Below are 14270 nucleotides of genomic sequence, written 5' to 3' on the forward strand. Positions count from 1 at the left end.
AAAGTCGTTAGTGGAGCGTGCGTGGTTAACCGGCACACTAACATGGACTTATGAGAAATGGCAAAAGGTCTAAACAATTGAGACTATGATTGGGCATCCATTTTCATAGTTCTGAAATTGTTTAGACACACCTGTGATCTATCTAAGATAAGGTGTATGATTTTGATAAAGTCTTATCAAAGCAATCTAGTATCAGAAATCTGAACTTTGGTAAGAATGTCAATAAAGTATTGACTTCTAGAGGTCCAACTATTTTCTGGATACATGTCAAAGCTAGTGGGAGCATAAGTGTTATGCTAATAATCATCATGTTAGTGGGAGCATGATAATTATGATAAGTATTGCAAGTTAGCAATGTTAATTATAGAAAACAAAAGTTTCAATTCGTGAGGTTGCAGGGGTTGAAAAAGTTGTTTTGCTATAATTAAGGGAGAGGAAATTATACTTCATTTCAATTCTAAAAAGCTTAGATTGAGTTTATAATCATTCTAAAGAGGTTATATTGAGATTTTAATCACCTTTAGTCAAGAATATATATATATATGAATTTCATGTTGGATTGGTTCAACTTAAGAAAATTCTATATATTGCGTTCTCAAAATTCGATTATGATTACGACATCCCTTTTCATAGTAAAATTTTGAGAATATGGCAAACAAAAAATTATTATGGAAAAAGACTGGTCTAGAACCATGTCTTTATGTGAAACATCATGAATCGTGTCCCATTTACTTTGGGTACAAGATCGATTACATGTGCTATAATATATATCCTTTCTGAATTTTCCAAATGCCTTGGGGCATTAAGGGGAACAATGTCTAGAATTGGATATGACTAAAGTGATTAAGCAATTGTCGAGGACAATCTAAGGCTTACCAAAGATTGGTTGCTCAAGGACAGTGGGAAGTATACTGTTAATATTGGAAGGACCATATTGACATAGTCTGAAAAGTGGCAACGCTTGTTCAGAAGTGGTAGTCAAAATGGGAATATAGAGTTGTCTTCATAGGTGGAAGCAATATGTGTAAGGTTAAAGAAACTTAATGCAAGAAGCATGTTCAAAGCAATGCGCTTTGAATTTGAGACATCATTTCCATGGAATTGCTCTCCATTGGAATACTCTGTAATGATTATTGCCAAGTCTTCATGGCTTTGTGCATAATCATTACAAAAGGAACAGTGCATATAAGTTTAAAATCTAAACAGATTTCGATAAATGTTAGGAATTCTTACATTTACGACAAGGATTTGGGAGTGTGAAAAGAGAATCATTGAAATTATGTTCAATTGATCTAGTTCACAAAGAAAAGGATCATAGACAAACATAGAGTGCATACTTGGTATATGGCAAACCTATTGTTTAGAAAAACATAGTGCACATGCTTGGAGCATGGGACAACTAGTGTTTTTAATTCAGGTATAAAGTTGATAAAACCGAAACAATGAATAATGAGTAATCAGTATGGTGATAAATAAAAGTGGTCTATTTATATTCATAGGGTTTGATACCATATTTGATTTATTTATTCTTGTGTTTCACTTTGCATGTTTTGACTTCCATAATAACTAGGTTATTCTTCCGGAATGACTAAGTTATTCAAACCGTCCACAGTCGGTCATATGTAGGAAGTAGATATGAATCAAGACTGTCATGGGTTGGCTTGTAGAGGTCCAAGTTGGTGGACAAAGTTGTGCTACAACACTCATGAGTGCTCATAAGTTCTGAGTATTGGATTCAACCCGTGCTCATTTGAATCACTTCATGGATTTTATCACGAGTGATCATGAGACGATAATATCTTATATTCTTCAAACCTAGAGATATGAGTTCTTACTATGAGTTGGTTGTACATTGATTGCACGAAAACGCATTCGGTAACTCGATGTTATAAAACATGCCTTTGTGTATGATTCAACAAGTAGTAGAACAAGCCATATGAGTCGAAGTTTATCCATTCCTTTTACCTTCGGGATAAAAGCGATATCTGTGGGCCCCTCGATGATTTAGTGATGACACATGTGACTGCTTGGCCAAGCCAGTACTGATTTGATTTGTTCAATCAGTCAGTCATCACAAATTGGAAATCGGGAAACAACACATGGACAGAGAGAATGATTGATAATCCATGTCTCAGTCCATATGATATCTAGAATGGAGGAATATATGATCCCTTATCTAATGGACAAGTCATTGACAAAGGTCAGAGTTCGTTGACAAGATCAGAGTTCGACAGCGGCTTTAAGAGCTACGATTGCCAGTTGGTTTTTGAAGTCATACTCAATAATAGTTTTAGACTTATCCAAGTGGGAGACTGTTGGATTAATGTCTAAGTCCATAACTATATTTGGTATGTACTTGACCCGACCCGGCATGGTCCATTTGGGTTGCACTTCACCGGCACAATTTATATGGATAGTCTTTTGAGAATAGTATATATTTCTGATTTATATTAATATATCATAAGTTCTAATATATTAATATGGAATCATATTATTTAATTAGTATTGATCAAGAATTAATTTAGTATTAATTAAGTGATCAAAAAGAACTAATTAAATATGGACTCTTATATATATGGAATGGGCCAAGTTCATTTAGGTTGGGCTAAGCTTTCATGGATGGTCCATGGAGCTTTTAACCCATGGATCCTATGTAAATGAAAGGTCATGGGTATTAGGGTTTACATGGATGTAACCCTAATCCTCCATAATATATAAAGGGGTCCTTGGCTCACAAAATTGGCACAAGTGTGTGAAAATAAGAGTGGGGTGATTTTAGTGTGCATACATATTCTCTCAAGTTCTTCCAAGGTGTTTTGGTGATTTGTGATTCCATTTGAGGCTTCCACACTATTGGGGCTAAGCTCTTAAAGCTTGAAGACATCAAGCTACATCAAAAGGTATGTCATCTAACTAGAAGTTTGTAGTATAGGTGCTTAATAATATGCTAGTTAGGATGAAACCTTGGAATAGTTAATATTTGCATGTATAATAGAGAAAACATAGATCCAAGGTTTATAGGGTTGCATGTACACCATAGGAGTGTTAGAATGCTCAAAACCCAACAGGAGACTGTTGGATAAGTGTCTAAGTCCAAAACTATAATTGGTATATACTTGACCCGACCCGGCATGGTCCATTTGGGTTGCACTTCACCGAAACAATTTGTATGGATAATCTTTTGAGAATAGTATATAATTTAATTAGTATTGATCAAGAATTAATTTGGAATTAATTTGGTGATCAAAAGAGACTAATTAAATATGGACTCTTATATATATAGAATGGGTCAATGTTCATTTAGTATGGGCTAAGCTTGCATGGAAGTCCATGATAGTCCATGGAGATTTTAACCCATGGATCCTATGGAAATGAAAGGTCATGGGTATAAGGGTTTACATGGATGTAACCCTAATGCACCATACTATATAAAGAGGTCTTTGGCACATGAAATGGCACTAGTGTGTGAGTGAACAAGAGGTGGCCGATTTCTAGTGTGCTTACTATTCTCTCAAGTTTTCCAAGTTGTTTTTGGTGATTTGTGATTCCACTTGAGGCATCCACATTATTGGTGCTAGGCTCTTGAAGCTCCAAGGAATCAACCACAAGAAAAAGGTATGTTATCCTACTAAGTTTTATATTACAAGTACCCCATGGTATGCTAGTTAGGATGAGAACCTTGGAAGAATCATATTTGCATATATAATAGAGAAAACATAGATCCAAGGTTTCTAGGGTTACATGTACACCATAGGAGTGTTAGAATGCTCAAAACCCATCAGACCAATGGGCCACAATCAATTTAATACAAAATATCAAGTTACACAATCGCTTAATGAATGATTACTAGTTTTTGTGGGGTATTCTTCATGGGGGTGGACCCATCTTTTTGATGAGATTGTTGGTGGATCATGGAATATAATTAGTGGTACAGACCATAAGTTTGTTTGGCCAATGACATAATATCCTTTTCATATTTAACATTAGATGAGTTGTACATTGGACTAAGTTATCCTATTAATCTTTTTTGCTTCTAAATGTTGTGTTGTCTTCATGATCCTTGATTTTCATGATTACAATTAGATATCAATATGAAATGCTGGATATTACTTGTCAAACTTCTTTCCGTCGTTCATTTTTTAATGGTAGTTGTAAACGTATGTTTCATTTTGTCTTGTATAGTTGATTCTTTGGAGATAAATAAAGGTAGATGATTAGCATATATATAAGTATTTATTATGTATAGAATGTTTTTGTGTATACATCATATAGATATTCTGGACATAATCCAGAAAGAACAGTTGCATATGACTTTTCCGGGTTTGGGGCAATATTATATTGAACTAATGGAAACTTCATCATGGAGGTGTTCTTCTTGGGGCAGGCTTATATGGAGAAAAAAGTGCATCAAGTTCAGCTGATGGGATCAAGAATCAAGCGGATGGTAGTTTCTACTTTATAATTTCACATAATTATGAGCCATAAAGAAAATAGAAGGTCCTGGTAATAACAATGCACATTTTTTTGAAACAGGGGGAGGGAAATGAAAAGATCCCCTGTGATGAGTTTAGTGGACTTCCTGGACTTGATGAATTTGCTCCTCTGAATGAGAGTGATTTCTTGGAGGCTGAGAAAATGAGATCCAGTGATGAAGGTTCTTGTATTTTTGAGGAGTTCCAACTGTTTGAGTCTTCCCTATACAATTTCACTACTTCTGTTAGAGACTTCTTTCTGCCACCTGAAAGACTAAAGTTTGGTCTAGTCACTGAGAGATCACTAATTTCATATTTAGGTGTTCTTGGAGATACTAGTTCATGGTTGATGATGCTTTACTCTGTTGGATGTCCTAACTGTGCAAAGGTTTTCAACAGATAGAGACATCCTGGCAGTAGAAGCAGGCTTATGGTGAAGAGACGGGGGAATATAGTAACTCTGCAAATTTATTTTAAAAAAAAAATAAAAATTTGTGTTTTAGACATCTCTTGTTATTGATTAATGATTATCATATTTTATAATTTGACATAAATGGCAGAGATACCTGGAAGAAAGGATGTTGAAGGGCCTCTACAGTTGTCAGCCTCTTGCATGGGTCCCAAGAATAGAGAGCCTACGTGGTCAATATGACTGCATATTATTAGGCAGTTCTGAAAGGGAAAAATGGTAATTTAAAACCACTACTTACAGAAATCAAATTCACTGCCTCCTTGCTTGCAGATGGTATTAATGCAGAAATATTTACACCACCAACCTGCAATGCCAATTTACATCTCTGTTTCATATAAACTGACTTTTGCAAGTCATTTTACTCCAAAAGCTTTACAGAAACTTCAAATAATAACCAAACTTTCAAGAGAAAACCGTATTAATTGCATTTCAAATCTTTACATGTTTCTTCAAATGACAGGATGCAAGCAATGAGCTGCCAAATTCCCCACATGCAAAGAAGATCATGTAACTAACCATATGATATTCTTCTTTTTCTTCTCTTGCTCTTCCTCTTGCTTCTAACTTGTTTGTATCTCTTTCCTTGTATGTAGATGGTACATTGGTGCAAGAAACATCCGCTCACCCTTTTGGTGGTTGGCCGGTCCTTAAATGGGAAAAATAAGTTAGCCTGGACACATTATTCCATTGTGTAAATTCATTTTAACACTATTATCTGCTAACTAGTCAACCTTATCTTTGAATTCTTGAAAATTTCTACTATTGGTAAATTTTATCCACTTGAATAACTTCTAACTTCTAACAATCTGACTACATTTCTTCCATGTTTTGTAGCATTCTTTACTTGTTTATATAACGAGCAACATAGTATAGTAAAAAACATTAAGTTTGTTACATTTAATGGTTGAATATTACAAAGTTATCTGCTATCGATACACACTTATACAAATATTTTCAATGCATAGCAGTTTTTAATGGAACCCGGAACACCACATGGACCAAATATCATATCTTAAGTGCGGTCCCACATTCTTTGGATGGAGAAAAGGGTAATTTCGTCTTTCACAACTAACATTCGATGTTTGATTCTTCTAATAATTATATTAGCATATTAATTTTTTGACTTTTATTTGATCAGGTCACAAGAATTATCGGAGCAGGGGTTCATTAGTCTTAAAGAATTATGAAAGGCAAGATGCAACTCTACTTAGTTGGAATTTGATGTTTATCATCTTTGTGTATATCTTTTTAGTTTGTATAGCATTACATTGCAGAAGGTGTCCCTTAATAGCAATGTAGTATTAGGTTATATAGTTAGGGAAAACCTCTTAATATCAATGTATAATTAGATCCCCTTAATATCAATGTATTACAATTTTTTGACATGATGTTATTGGATGAAATTGATTGTTTTGGTATATATTTGTTTACATATTTTTGTATTATGCTTAAATGAGTATCGTAAAGACGTCGTAAATGCATATCGTAAATGGTTATTGAAGTTTATGACACACAAATGCGTGTCATCTTCATTTATGACAGGGGCTTCCTTGATACGCATTGCGTGTCATAAACACGCGCGTCGTAAGATTACGATACGCAAATGCATGTCGTCTTCTTTTATGACAGAGCCTTCCTTGATAAGCATTGTGTGTCATAACTGCGCGTCATAAATGTGTGTCATAAATGCGCGTCGTAAATGCGCATCGTAGATAGACGACGCGTAAAAGCGTGTCATCTCTCGTTATGACAGGGCCTTCCTTGACACACATTTACACGTCGTCTGAGCATTTTACGACACGCATTGCGCGTCGTAAAAGGCTGTTTTTCTAGTAGTGAATCGACAGACGGATTACAATAGTCATCAAAAATGAAGTACCTAGTATCTAGAAATGCTACTTGTTATAATGTGGTTGCATCACATTAGAACATGGAATAAGATATCTACGGTATTGGGAAGTTAATTCTTACAGACATGAGTCTAATCCTGTTAGGTCTATATTGTGTTGTGTCAAATATGTGCTTTATAGTTTTATTAATTCCAAAGTGGATCTGTCCAGGTTTGGAATTACTGAGTAGTCTAGTATCTATATAAAGTGCATGCGTGTAACGTTTTAGGGTAACGTTTGGTGTAAACACTAAACGTCGTTTTGTAAAGCTCTCACAGAGAAGTTCCATCTTGAGAACTCTTCTAGAGCTGTTTGAATCTAATCATTCAGCATACTTTTTATCATTGTCTCTTGTCTTTAATTCACGTCATTAATATAGAATCTATCGATCTTATTTATTGTTTTTACAATTGGTATCAGAGCAGGAGATAGTGTAATTAATTCGCTATTCTTCTGTCGAGTATAAGGTTTTTATTTGGGTTTTACATTTATCTCAGATCTCTTCTTGTTGTCTCAATCGTCTCAATCGATTATAGATTCCAGATCTAGATCTTGGTTTTTTCCTTGAACTTTGATTCACGTTTTACACATCTGTTTATATATTTGTTTATTGAATACTTGATAATATGTCTAACGAAGATCCTCACTCTCTTTCGTTTCAATCTCTCAAGCAGTATTGGATCCACGACAAGGATTTCAATTCTTTTTCCAGACGATAATGAAGTCTGGGCAATCCACTTTGAAGATTATGTTCTTGGAATTGAAGAACATGGCTCCACTATATGGCATGCGATTACGCAAGAGACGTAAACGCATATGGATACCAAAAAAGAAATCAAAACTCTGGCAGAGTACAATGCACTTATTGTTGAACACGCTAACGTTCCATAAGATGAGAAGAATAAACTGATGAGTAATATAAACGCAATGAGAATCATTCAATTTTTTCTTCCTCCAAACACTTTTGGTCTTATTAGTGCATACGATACTGCTAAAGGTATTTGGGATAGGTTGAAGGAGTTATATTCAAGTGATGATGATTTAGAACATGCCGTGCAAACATTGCTCTTATCAGAGTTTGGAGAATTTTTACAAAAACCTGATGAGAAGCTAGATCAGAAGTTCAATCGCTTCAATCATTTGTTAAGCAAGATGCTCAAGAACAATATTAAGCGTGAAGTAATTGAACAAAAAGTAACGTTTATGAATGGACTTAGATCTGAATGGAAGGCTGTTGTTTCCACTGTTAAGGCACACGAACAATTTAAAAGCTATTCATTGGTCAAACTTGTGAAAATTCTGAGATCTCACGGAGATGAAGTTTCTAGGGAGGTGAAGCTTGTTTCTGGTGTTGGATCCTTAGCATTGGTTGCAAAAGGAAATAAGTCAGTAGAAGGTGATTTTGAATCTGATTTTTCAGATATTGAACTATCAAAAGAAGACAAGGCTTTTACGGTATCCAATCCTAAGAAGTTCTTCAAGAAGAGTTTCACTAGATTCAAGAACAAATATAGGGAGGTGTAACGCCCGTAGATCCGGGCTAGTCAATTTAGAGACGATAAGCATCAAAAACGACTTTTTGATGGAAGATTATTTAGAAGTATTAATCTTAACCAAGTTTTAGTATATGTCAAAAGGTTTCCGAAAATATAAAGAACGCCGAAATCCGAGTTATAACGGAGAAGTTATGACCTGTCAAAGTTTCGCGACAGAACCGGCACGACACAGCGCGACGTAAATAGTGAATTTATGTTAGAGCGATATTTGGCCTTAGCGATCTAAATGAAAGTCGTAGAATACGTTAAACCGCGAGCGTACATAAAAAGAATGTCTAAATATGACTTCGTATGAGGAAGTTATGATTTTTCGAAGTTTCGGCTTAGCAGTATACAGCCCGAAGTTTGAATATGAGATCGAGCGATATGTAGCCGAAACAATCTAAATGAGAATTGAAGATCTCATCGATAGTAGTCCAACGGTAAAAAGACAGACGAAAATGGACGTCAGACGAAGAAGTTATGGATTTCTAACGGAGTTTTCCTGTCCCGACTTACTAAAAATAATATAATAAAATATATTAAAAATAAATTCAAAATTAGCAAACAAAGTCTAAACGAGAGTTGTAGAGCATAATCTCACCTACACGTGCATATAAATAACGTCGAAAACGAAGCTCATATGCGAAAGATATGAATTTCTGAAGTTCGGGGCACGAAATCCGATCCTGTGTCAGAACTCACGACGTGAACACTGTGTTCACGACGTGAACTCAAAAAAACGTCACCTAGACTCTGTCAGACCCCACTTGTGATGACGCATGCAGTGACGATCAAGCCCCACGACGTGAGCACTTGAAACTCACGACGTGAACCCAGAAAATTCACCCTATAAATAGAAATCGAGGGTCAGCCGATTTTGGTTGCTCCTTCTCATATCTCCCACTCCCGATACCCTCTCTAAGCCCTATTTTAACCCCCCGAAGCGCCGGTATCATCCCGAGACCTGAAGTAAGTCCCGAAGCTCCGAAGATCCCGAGAAGAAAAGAGTTTCTGAGCCGAAGCTCTGCCCGCGAGAAGCCCGATGTTTGAAGATATTCTAGTTTCACCGAAGAATACTACTCTTAGAGCTGTAGTGCTGTCCGAGTATCGTCTAAACAAGTGAGTGTGTAGTTACTTTCTTCTAACACATAAATATGAAGTATTTGCTATGAAATACGTGCTATGTGTTATATATTGTTTGTTTATTTGAGATGGGTGTGGAATGGATGTTTTATACAGGTTTTTAATGATTTAAACCGTATATGTATTTTATATATACAAATATGTTGGGTAGAACATGGGTAGATGAAATATTTGCTGATTATGAGACGTAGTGCCTATTGTGTAAACCCTGGTGACTATGAGACGTAGTGCCTATTGTGTAAACCCTGGTGACTATGAGACGTAGTGCCTATTGTGTAAACCCTGGTGACTATGAGACGTAGTGCCTATTGAGTAAGCCTTGGTGACGATGCGACTTCGTACCTATTGAGTAAGCTTTGGTGACGATGCGACTTCATGCCTATTTGATAAGACTTGGTGACGATGTGACTTCGTGCCTGTTAAGTGAACCTTGGTGACTATGGAGTTAGCACCTGATAGCTATGGATTTAGTACCTAATAGATAAACTTTGGCAGCAATGGACTTCGTGCCAATTCTGTTGGGTTTTGAGCATTCTAACACTCCTATGGTGTACATGCAACCCTATAAACCTTGGATCTATGTTTTCTCTATGATACATGCAAATATTAACTATTCCAAGGTTTCATCCTAACTAGCATATTATGAAGCACCTATACTACAAAGTTCTAGTTAGATGACATACATTTTGATGTAGCTTGATGTTTTCAAGCTTTAAGAGCTTAGCCCCAATAGTGTGGAAGCCTCAAACGGAATCACAAATCACCAAAACACCTTGGAAGAACTTGAGAGAATATGTATGCACACTAAAATTGGCCCACTCTTATTTTCACACACTTGTGCCAATTTTGTGAGCCAAGGACCCCTTTATATATTATGGAGGATTAGGGTTACATCCATGTAAACCCTAATACCCATGACCTTTCATTTACATAGGATCCATGGGTTAAAAGCTCCTTGTTCCATCCATGAAAGCTTAGCCCAACCTAAATGAACTTGGCCCATTCCATATATATAAGAGTCCATATTTAATTAGTTCTTTTTGATCACTTAATTAATTCTAAATTAATTCTTGATCAATACTAATTAAATAATATGATTCCATATTAATATATTACAACTTATAATATATTAATATAAATCATAAATATAATATTCTCAAAAGACTATCCATATAAATTGTGCCGGTGAAGTGCAACCCAAATGGACCATGCCGGGTCGGGTCAAGTACATACCAAATATAGTTATGGACTTAGACATTAATCCAACAGTCTCCCACTTGGATAAGTCTAAAACTATTATTGAGTATGACTTCAAAACCTAACTAATAATCGTAGCTCTTAAAGCCGCTGTCGAACTCTGACCTTGTCAATGACTTGTCCATTAGATAAGGGATCATATATTCCTCCATTCTAGATATCAAATGGACTGAGACATGGATTATAATCATTCTCTCTGTCCATTTGTTGTTTCCTGATTTTCGATTTATGATGACTGACTGATTGAACAAATCAAATCAGTCCTTGCTTGGCCAAGCACTCACATGTGTCATCGCTAAATCATCGAAGGGCCCATAGATATCGCTTTTATCCCGAAGGTAAAAGGAATGGATAAACTTCGACTCATATGGCTTGTTCTACTACTTCTTGAATCATACACAAAGGAACTTTTTATAACATGGAGTTACCAAATGTGTTTTCATGCAATCAATGTATAACCAACTCATAGTAACAACTCATATCTCTAGCTTTGAAGAATATAAGATATCATCGTCTCATGATCACTCGTGATAAAATCCATGAAGTGATTCAAATGAGCGCGGGCTGAATCCAATACTCAGAACTTATGAGCACTCATGAGTGTTGTAGCACCACTTGGTCCACCAACTTGGACCTCTACAAACCAACCCATGACAGTCTTGATTCATATCTACTTCCAACATATGACCGACTGTGGATGGTTTGAATAACTTAATCATTCAGGAAGAGCGACTTAGTTATTCTGGAAGTCAAAACATGCAAAGTGAAACACAAGAATAAATGAATCAAATATGGTATCAAACCCTATGAATATAAATAAACACTTTTATTTATCGCCACACTGATTACTCATTATTCATTGTTTCGGTTTTATCAACTTTATACTTGAATTAAAAACACTAGTTGTCCCATGCTCCAAGCATGTACACTATGTTTTTCTTAAACAATAGCTTTGCCATACACCAAGTATGCACTCTATGTTTGTCTATGATCCTTACTTTGTGAAATAAACCAATTTAACATAATTTCAATGATTCTAATTTCACACTCCCAAATCCTTATCGAAAAATGTGAGAATTTCAAATTCCTATCATTTATCGAAATCTGTTTAGATTTTAAACTTATATGCACTGACCCTCCTGTAATGAATATGTACAAAGTCACAAAGACTTGTCAACAGTCATTATAAGGTATTCCAATGGAGATCAACTCCATGGAAACTAAGTCTCATATTCAAAGTACATTGCTTTGGACATGCTTCTTGCATTAAGTTTTCTAATCTTACACAGATAACTTCCACCTATGGAGACAACTCCATATTCTCATTCTGACTATCACTTCTGAATAAGAGATGCCTCTTTTCAGAATATGTCAATATGGTCCTTCCAAAATTAGCACTATACTTCCAACTGTCCCTGAGCAACCAATCTTTGGTAAAGCTCAGATTGTCCTCGACAATTGCTTAATCATTTTTGTCATATCCAATTCTAGACCTTTTCCCTTCTTAATGCCTCTGGGCATTTGGAAAAATTTAGAAATGACAAATATTATAGCACATGTAATCGATCTTGTACCCAAAACAAATGGTACACGATTCATGATGTCTCATATAAAGACATGATTCTAGACCAGTCTTTTGCTACAATATTTTTATTTGCCATGTTTTCAAAATTTGACTATGAAGAGGGATGCCGTAATCATAATCGAATTGTGAGAACGCAATATATAGAATTTCCTTAAGTTGAACCAATCCAACATGAAATTCATATATATATTCTTGACTAAAGATGATTAAGGTCTCAATCTAAGCCTTTAGAACTGAAATGAAGTATATCCTCTCCCTTAATTATAGCAAAACAACTTTTTCAATCCCTGCAGCCTCACGAATTGAAACTTTTGTTTTCTATAATTAACATTGCTAACTTGCAACACTAACAATAATTATCATGCTCCCACTTACATGATGATTATTAGCATAACACTTATGCTCCCACTAGCTTTGACATGTACTCAGAAATCAGCTAGACTTCTAGAAATCAATACTTTATTGACTTTCTTACCAAAGTTCAGATTTCTGATACGAGATGCTTTGATAAAACTTTATCAAAATCATACACCTTTCCTTAGATAGCATGCATGTGTGTCTAAACAATTTCAGAACTATGAAAAGGGATGCCGTAATCATAGTCTCAATTGTTTAGACCTTTTGCCATCTGCTTCAAATCTACTTGGTGGAAGTGTTTCCTCACCATCATTTTCATGAATCGGAGAGAAACCTTATGACCCTTAGATTTTATGGTGTATGTGTTCTTATCCATGTGAATCGTCAAAACCATAGTCACAAGACAAGGATAATGACAAATCCAAACTAATATGGACTGAACTTATGCAATCTTAACTTCTTGCCACCTGGCAGTATAGGGTCTGCCATTGCTTCCAAGTTGTTATGCAACCAATTGAGAACTTTCAGAACTCCTATGCAAAGCCAACTTTAACTGGAATGGGCACAGAATATGTCAACACGATAGGTTATAAACCTCAAGTCGTGTGCTAGTGAAGAACCTCAGGTTTTATTCTTGATTAGTTCTTGAAATTCTTTTTAGGATCTTTAAGACTCCCACTATCCTCTTGACATATAAGACTATCTTGCCAAATATTCAAGAGATAGTGCGGATTCTTTATCAAGACAAACACTTCACACAAATGGCCTTAGTTGGTCTTTGTTTTATCCAAAACATCACAACTTACCAATTTCAAATGTACAAGAGTAGGGCACTTTTACTCTTACATTTGACAAGTGTTTTAAACCTTTCTTTAAGATATGTCACTCAAGTTACAATCTTGGAGTATGACTCTAAGAATTGTTTTGGAACGAAGTATGACTCATCTTCCTGATCTAACCATTTCAACAATTCATGACTCCTCTTCTTAGTAATAAGAATGCACTAAGAAGACCTTTAGAGGACTAATTGTGATATGATTTCTAAATCATTAAGATGATCACAAACATGATACTAAAGTACTCTCCCATCTTTTCAGATTAGAGAAACTTTTATCTTTCTGCCTAATTTGATTCTTCCCATTCGTTCTGCCATATATTGAGACTTTTCCAATGTTTCAGAATTATAATTAAACTTGTAAGTATAACCATATTTACTAAACTTTAGTAAATCAAATAGTCTTAACGAGCTTTGTGGTGGACAAGACCAGTGCACAAGATGTGTACTCGATCCCTTTAGTCCTTCACTTGACTCGCACATCCATGTGAACAAGTAATTAGTCTTGATTTTCCAATGCTTGAAAGTTCTCATTCATCATACTATTCAACTTGCATGATTCCAAGTTTCGGTCCAATTGAAACTTGGGTGATGAGGAACTTTCCTGATTTGGTAAATTTAGACACTACCATAAATGAAAGAATCAAATCCATTTTCCAATATTGCTGTCAGTGGAATCATATAAGTAACAATTTTCCACAAATGCCATTGTAAGGATACTT

Source organism: Lactuca virosa, chromosome 8 (assembly GCF_052849685.1).
Source record: "Lactuca virosa cultivar CGN04683 chromosome 8, Lactuca_virosa_CGN04683_v6, whole genome shotgun sequence".
NCBI classification, from domain to species: Eukaryota; Viridiplantae; Streptophyta; class Magnoliopsida; order Asterales; family Asteraceae; genus Lactuca; species Lactuca virosa.